Source organism: Pleurodeles waltl, chromosome 12, assembly GCF_031143425.1.
Source record: "Pleurodeles waltl isolate 20211129_DDA chromosome 12, aPleWal1.hap1.20221129, whole genome shotgun sequence".
Taxonomy (NCBI): domain Eukaryota; kingdom Metazoa; phylum Chordata; class Amphibia; order Caudata; family Salamandridae; genus Pleurodeles; species Pleurodeles waltl.
In genome coordinates, this window is record NC_090451.1 from 127,671,342 (window position 1) to 127,679,936 (window position 8,595).

Sequence of the window (8,595 nt, forward strand, 5' to 3'; positions counted from 1 at the left end):
GGTGGACCGGGGCTGCAGTGTGGGTTGGGATGGTGCTTCATGTACCTCACAAGCAGTGTCTACAGGCCACGGTGCAGGCAGCAGTGCAGGTGTCAGCAGTAGCAGAGTAGTCGGGGATGCCCAGGCTGTGGTGTGAGGAAGGCGATGCCAGAGTGCAGGGCCCACAGGTCATGGTGGAAGCAGCGTCTCGGTGGCGGTGTCTGATGGTGGCATTGGTGAGGCCAGGGTTGCAGTGCGAAGTTGGGCACTGCTGCTCTTTGCAGCATCGGCAGGTCACGGTGCAGACCAGCAGTGTAGTTGACAGCGGCGCAGTGTTTTTTCTTCTTGAACAGCACAAAACACTCAGTTTCCAGTGCTGTAGGCAGATGAAACTGAAGTCTTTAGTGTCCCTAAGACTTCCAATAGGAGGCAAGCTCTACTCCAAACCCTTGGAGAACTCCCTCAAGCAGGATGCACAGCAAGGTTCACCCTTTGCTCTCTTTTAAGGCAGAAGCAGCCACTGCAGGCCAATCCAGCAAAGTAACACAGCAAAAAGGCAGTACTCTTCATCCAGCGTTTCTGCTCTTCTCCTTGACAGAGGTTCCTCTTCATCCAGAAAGAGTATAAAAGACTGGGGATTTGGGTCAACTACTCATACCCCGTTCTGCCTTTGAAGTAGACCTCAGGTCTTGGTAGACCACTCTGGTGAACCCATGTTCGACCCTTCCCTAATGGTTCATCCAATCTCTACGTAATGGTATCCTGCTGACCATGTGGCAGATTATGTCTCTTTTTACTTACGTCACTCTCTAGACAAGGTTACCAGGAATAAACTCAAATCTGAATGTCCCCGTCCCTCTTTACTCGACAATGTCACTGCTACCCCTGTGATTGATCCAAATATGCTCATGTTTTTTACCAAATTTTGGAAAGACCCTAAGGAAGGTGTGGATAGAGCCTGGTTGGGTTGCCAAGGTTGCCAAGATAAGCTTTTGGATTTGGTGGGACCTCTCACCAGGATTTTTGATTTGGCTGAGGAGGCCAAAATAGAAAATTCTCCAATAGACCCTGTGGTTTTCTCTAACGGGGCGCAACGCGCTATTTGTATGCTTGGGAATGCGAAAACCCAATTGTCTATTGAAAGAAGGAAGAGTCTCCTTCTAAAGATCGATCCTAAACTGGCATCTTTGGCCATTAAGGATGAGGGCCCTTCGGCTAAAGGTCTGTTATTTGGAGACTCCTTCATAAAGGAACTGGGTAAGTACGTCTCCACCTTCGCCACCCTGGACATAGCTCGTCTTTCTATTAAAAAGATATTTTCGTCACAGGTTTTTGCCAGGGCCGACAAAGGCAGGAGTCGCTTTGCCGGCTGCTCCCTCAGAAGTAAATATACCAATCGAGACTCCTACAACCAGCAGATCAGCTTGACACCTACACAGGATACAAGCCACGCTTCTACCCCCACAGTTCAAGAGGTTATCGAAACAGGGGTTATGTCAGCAAGGAGAGCAGATTTCCGGTAAGTGTTTCCAATTCTGGTCTTCCTCAGGGAGGAGGCAGACTAGCTTTGTTTCTAGATTCATGGTTGTTTCTCAGGTCAGATCCCAGGATTATTCAATCCATTCAATGTTACCTCTCAGAGTTTTATCAACCCCCAAGTCAGTACCTTTTTCCTCTTCCCCTTGTTTTTTCTCAAGAAGAAAACCAACTTCTCCACAACGAAGTCCAGTCTCTCCACCCCAAACAGGCCATAGAACCATTTAAGTTCGACTCTTCGGGTTTTCTCATTACCATTTTCCTGGTCCAAAAGAAAAATCTGAAGTTTCGACTAGTTCTGAACCTCAAAAAATTCAACAATTTTGTTGTCTATCGACATTTCAAGATGGAGACTATCCTTCACCTCAGGGATATTTTACTTCAAAATGACTGGTTGGTCAGATTAGACCTTCAGGATGCTTACCTCATGGTACCTATTCATCCCTCACACAGAAAATGTCTTCAATTTCAGCAAAACTCTTTCTACCAATTCAAAGTTCTTCCTTTCGGTCTCTCTTCGGCCCCTTGGTGTTTCACCAAGATTCTCAAGCCTGTAGCGGCCTTTCTCAGCTCTCACTGTGTTCGTCTGATTCTTTACCTAGACGATTTTAACCTGATGGCACAAGACAAAGACCTTCTCCTTGTTCGTGTACATCTTTGTCAAGATCTTCTACTCAAATTGGGATTCCTCATCAACTTTCAGAAATCAGCTGTCGTTCCAACTCAAAAATTGGAATTTCTCTGCTTTCCCATAGACACTACTCTTTCAATTCTTCAACTTCCCCAGCACAAAGTCTCCTTCATCAAGAAAGAAATTCGTCAATCTCTGTCCCTTCCACACATCTCACTCAGAACTCTAGCTCATCTAGTGGGAATTCTCGCTTCCTCTACTCAAGCTATTTTCCCAGGTCCTCTGCACTACCGCGGCCTCCAACATCTGAAGATACGCCATCTTCACAGGGGCCTTGCCTATTCCGATCCACTTGTTCTAGACTCTGAGTCCAAAGAGGAGCTTCTATGGTGGCTGACTCACCTAGATGCCTGGAACAGAAGAACTATCTTCTCTGCCGTCCAGATCTTGTATTAGAATCCAATGCAAGTCGGACCGGTTGGGGCGCAAGATGTGGTCAGATTTCGACTGGAGGCACATGGTCTCTGAAGGAGTCCTTGCACATAAACAGTTTAGAGATGCTTGCGGGTTCCTTTGTCATCCGCTCCTTTACAAAGGACCATGTAAGTTGCACCATTCTTCTCAGGATGGACAACCTAACCGCCGTTAGATATATCAACCATCTAGGAGGCACCAGGTCCAAGATTTTGTCTACCCTGGCAAAGCATCTCGGGGAATATTGTCTTCCTCGACAAATCTCAGTCAGAGCAGTTTACCTACTGGGCAATCTGAATACAGTTGCAGACTGGTATTCCAGACATCTTCACGATTCCAGCAATTGGCAGCTGCACCCTTCAGTGTTCAATCATCTTATTTCCATCTTTGGCGACATGTTCATAGATCTTTTTGCTTCTCCCCTCAATTCCCACTTTCCTTCCTTTTTCAATTGGAGGCCGGATCTGCAGGCTCTTTCCATGGATGATTTCCTTCAGATTTGGCCGTCATCTCTTCTTTACCTCCCTTCCTTCTCATTCCTTGAGTCCTTGCACAAGCACGCAGACAACAATCCACACTAGTTCTCATAACCCCATTTTGGCAAGCTCATCCTTGGTATCCAACTTTATTGGAACTAACAACCGACCGTCCGGTCTGGCTTCCTCATATCCCCAACCTCCTCTTAGATCCCCAAGGTCGACAACACCACTTGATCCTCAACAACTCCTTGTTCCTCATTGCTTTGAGGATTTCGGGTCGACCTGGAGAACCCCAGGAATTTCAGAGGATGCTCTCAAACTCATCCAACAGTCCAGGGCCCCTGGTACCTCCAAGGCTTACAAATCCGCTAGGGCCATTTGGTGCAGCTGGTGTATGGACAGGAATTCAGATCACTACATACATGTAGGAAAACTTTGTATATATAGGCCAAAATCACACACTGACACTTTATTTGTGGGAACGAGTGAATGTAGGCATGTGTTTTTGTTTCAGAGTAAGTGAACTTTTATGCTGAATGGTCAGGACCCTGCGATTCCCAGGATTTATTATATTTCTTGACCAAATGCTTATTACCGTCTTTCCAGAGGATGGTATGGGACATGTTATTTGGGGATAGTTTTCCCAAAGATTTTAGATAGATGACTTAAAGAAGTTTCCGAAATTGACTGAATTACACCATAAGCGGCAGAGGAGGGTAACCTCTTCTACAGTGGTGGGAGATAACTTTGGTGCAGTGATTCCTTCCGTGGGAGTCATCCTAAATTCCATCAAGATACGAAAGTTGTCTACTATTGTGGATAACATGCTGACAAACTTTACAGGGGCAATACTCCTTATAGATACTGATTTAGCCGCGGATAGAGCTATGAAGCTTCAAAATAGGCTTGCTTTAGACGTTCTTTTAGCGAAAGACAGCAGAGTTTGTGAGATGATTAATTCTAGGCATTGTTGCTCATATATTCTGAATAATTATAGGGCGATAAGAGACTTACTCACTAACCTGACAAACTCAAGGAAGGACTTAAAAGAACTGAAATAACCAGGTGTTTGAGAAAAGGTTGGAAAAGGATTTGCTTCAGAGGGAAATTGGCTTAGTCAAATTTGGAATGGGGTACTATTAAAAATCATACAGAGAATATTAATTGTGATTGCTTGTATATTAGGAATATGGGGTTCATGTAAATTGTGTCAAAAGATAAAATTGAGAAAATCGCAAAATAATCAAAGGAGGGAAGAAAGAAATAGGGAAATAATCCATAGAGAAGATTTGAGAAGAAGACAAAATACTAATGAGACAGAATTATTAAAGCAATGATGGTGAAGAAAGGTGTGACAACATATTTAGTCATCAGAGGAGGGACTGTTGAAGCAGATATGCTAATTAGAAATGATTAAGGAATGTGTATGCGTTTTGACTAACAGGAAATTGATAGAAAATTTAAATGTAGAGAAATGAATGTGCTCGATTGAAAATGTGTCCACAGAGAGTGACAGCCAACTTATACGAACTTGTACTAAAATGATAAAAAATTTGAAAAAGAGTAATAATAACGTAGTAATATGTCATATTGAGATGTATAACCTATGTTTTGCATTATATTATAGAGTTAACTTAACCGAAGTTGAGGCCTAGTTACCAGGCCTCATGCAGAAGCTGAATTACTAGCACTACAAAGAAGCTGGTGCGTTGAACTGACCATGAACCGCGTATGTTAATAAAATCTGCTTAACTAGAATTTTCTGCAATGTACCGATAGGAGATGATGAAACTAGACATATAACAATACTGGTGTAAGACAGACTCAATGTACTTTCCCAGGACTTGAACAATAGAGGCACTGACTGGAGAAGAAGATGCAACATTTTCAATACCTAATGAACCCGATGATGAGGACACCGTACAGTGAACCAATCAACAAACTGAGAACGGCGTAATATTAGAGTTCATAGATTTGTGAAATTAAGGTTATTGGTTACGGTAATAACTGGTGATTGACTGACCAATTAGGAATTAGGAGGATGGACTGGAAAACCTTTAAAAAAGTCATGGCAAGAGGTAAACATTTCGGAGATACGAGGGGAGAACTGATGCAGATATTAGATGGCAGAAGATGCGATTTGAGATTCTGTCATTGGGCTCGTGCTCTTGAGAGCCTGATGCGTTGCTGATAGATTGATGACCTGAAGACGAAGACTGACTTTGTTGCTGATCTATTCTGTGGATAGGTAGCTATGACAAAGTGACTGTTAATTTTTTTTTTGCCTTTCTTTCTAGGTACCAATTGCGCTGTTTGAATACGTTTTTCTTTTAGCTATATGTTTTCTAAATTAGTGTTCTAAATTATTTTTGCATGAAGTCCCACATGAAAATGCTAATCTACGTTAGGTAAGGTTCCTTTAGGTGACGTGAACAGTGACAAATGATTGATTAAACTGATTACTGAACTCTGCCATTAACGCTGATATATTAATCTGTGTTAGCTTATGCTGAAGCATTACAGCATATGTTTTTCTCAAGTTCTGATTAGATTATGTTATTTGTGATCACTAATTAACTAATTCTGAGCTGATCAAATAAAGTTTGAATTAATCAATGGACTAGTATTGTAACTAATAGGGAAATAAAATTGATAAAATGTATAATTGAGTTATGGTTATTCATGAAATGTTGACATTATCGATTGATGATTAGTGTTTTGCTTATTGATTATTGATACGTACATTGATAATTGATGATCATCAATTACTACATATCTAGGATACTCCATGCGATCCAAAAAGTTAATCAGCCTGTACGCATCCCCTTGTAAGTTTACTTATTAAGGACCAGGCGCGCTAGCATAACCGGCAAAAGTGCAATTAACCATATAACAGGGTGATGTCATGCAAAGCGCTAGACTTCTGCCAAGCGAGATCGTGCTGTGAAAAAAGAGAAAAAGTAGTCCGCAAACCTGATGGAAAACAGCGAGCCTCGTATGTTTTCAGTACTTGGTCGCTGCACTCGAGGAGGGCTAACCACTGGAAAAGACATGACGTATGCATGCCTTCCACTAATGAAAGCAAGTAGACTTTAAAAAGCAAGCCCACGAACCAATGAAAGACTCTGATGTGACATGGACGGGGCTCCGATCCCTTTTCTAACTACTACAGCGTCTCACAAGCGATACGCATGCGCACGCGCATTTTAGCGAAGGCTCGACCCCAAAAAGGTGCTAAAAGTATTCAAAGTCAATGAAAATGTATTGGGCGCGAAAAGAGTTGTTGAAGGAGTGCCGAGAAAAGGGTACGGGAAGTGAAGGGCTAGGGACGGAGAGTACAATTTATGATAGTGTGTGCTAGAGATTGAGCTCGAGAAGCATGAGGACAACCTGTAGAACAGGAAACAACAAAGTAGCATAAGATTGCATATGCACAGTACTTGGACGGGGTCTATGGAGCGATTCTACTTTTCAGTCCATTTTCCCTGGAGTTGGGGCTCTTGTGGTTCTTGATAGCCTGTCGCCTTCAGTACAATTATTGATATAATGTCTGTGTTATGTAGTTGTAGCTTCCTTCTGTTTGAAGTTGTGGATTTACTTAGCATTGCCAGAGCACATAAATGTCTTGAGGGAAAGGATGATGGCATAAGCATTACTCATCGTAAATGTCTTGAGGGAAAGGATGATGGCATAAGCATTACTCATAAACAGAGTATCAGTATATCGGTGCTCTATCAGTATACAGCTATTTACCAATGCATGAGTCTCTGATGGGGTGTGGCCGGTTAGCTCAGTTGGTTAGAGCGTGGTGCTAATAACGCCAAGGTCGCGGGTTCGATCCCCGTACGGGCCAGTAATCTATTACTACCACTTTTCCTTTGCAGCTTAACGAACTAGAAAACCACGTAAACATCCTGCAGGACCTTTTAAGTAGCAGTTTACAGAATAGATTTTTCTTTATTCTACCAAATAAAAGTGTGAGCGATTACAGGATGCTGTAATAGTTATAGTTGACACTTGCTGAAGCGCCATCCTCAGTGTTATCTAGGTACACTCGACCCGCACTTCTTCACGCTTTCTTTATTTCGGGGACTGCATGGACAAAACAATCTCGCTTTCTTTCCGAGAGTGGCGGGTCCCTCGGCTATACCGGGAAAGTTAGCTTAACATCATCTTTGGAGATGGAAAGAATGTAGCGAGTAGAACGTCTAAACCACTTTCCTATCTCTGGGAGCTCTCTGGGGCTTTGCTTTACCCAGTGCGTGTCAGGGACCTCTGTGAAGCACTGGACAGGGCTGCTAGGGGTCACGTGAGGAGTAGGGAGGACACGTGGGCTACGCACAAATTCATTTACGTGTCTTGTACATATTGGTGATCTTTGTATCATTGCTCTTTCGGTTGCATGTTGAGCTTGCACGAATGTTAAACACTTCGTCCACCAGTGTATGGCGTTTATACTTTAAAACATTACGAAATCAATAGAAATATGTATGTGTGCCGATATAATCTTTTCATGACCTATTTTTTACAGGTCCATTCCTTAGTCTGCTTTTCTCTCGTCTTTTTGTTGGGATCAGATGAAAAGAAACGGAGGCTTTAAACAATTGAACACGCTGGCATTTTTTACACTGACTAAGACACAGTGACGTCAGCGATGGGGTTGGCGCTGTAGCTTAGTTGGTCAAAGCGCCTGTCTAGTAAACAGGAGATCCTGAGTTCGAATCTCAGCAGTGCCTCAGTTTTCAAGCATTTTTCAAACAGATTAAAGAAAATAAACTGACAAAAAACATATAGATAGTCTGCAAACCCACGCTCTTATAATTATGCATTATACCATGAGTCCCCTTCCAAGCTAATTAACTCTTTTTTTTTTTTTTAATGTTAAATTCTACCTGCCTATGGCAACAATTGAGTTTCAGTTGGCAGCAATGTAGTCTGGGTCCTATGTACTGATAGATGTAGGCTGTTCATTGGCTCTGAATCATGGATTGTTATTTATTGCATGTTATTTGTGAGGCTATCTATATCCAAACGTCTGTTTCGGAGGCCCCGTCATGCTTGAACTAATGGGCCCTTTTACTGATAAATAAGTTCTTTGCTGCTCAACACCATATGCAGTTTAAGTGTTGGACGGCTCTACATCATTTAAAAGACAGAGGTGGACTGAGAAGCGATTTTGACCTGTGGCCCAATAAACAATAATTACACCTTATCTGCGCTGCCATTCGCACTAGAAGCGACCATTCTAGATGCATTGCTGAATTAATATGTATTTTGCAAGCGTGCACTTTAACTGCTCGATGATTGCACATGATCTAATCGAAACACAAGCGAGTTTGGGTAGGGACAGCTGGGCAATGGGCTTATGGGAAATACTTGTGCTACACTTTGTTACTCTAGAGATGCAAGAATTATACATGTGACTGATGAACTTCATGTTGTATTTTATTGCCAGCAGGGGTCTTTTAGAGAGCTGTTTCAGTCACCAAATGGTTT

General features: G+C 42.5%; 2 non-coding genes across 2 annotated transcripts; both read left to right on the top strand.

Moving 5' to 3' along the window:
• The first annotated feature begins 6,878 nt into the window (after positions 1 to 6,878).
• TRNAI-AAU (transfer RNA isoleucine (anticodon AAU)) lies at positions 6,879 to 6,952 on the top strand. Its single transcript has one exon. It is a non-coding gene; the product is annotated as a tRNA-Ile (tRNA).
• Positions 6,953 to 7,761: 809 nt separating this feature from the next.
• Positions 7,762 to 7,835, top strand: TRNAT-AGU (transfer RNA threonine (anticodon AGU)). The gene has a single exon. It is a non-coding gene; the product is annotated as a tRNA-Thr (tRNA).
• The last annotated feature ends 760 nt before the right edge of the window (positions 7,836 to 8,595 follow it).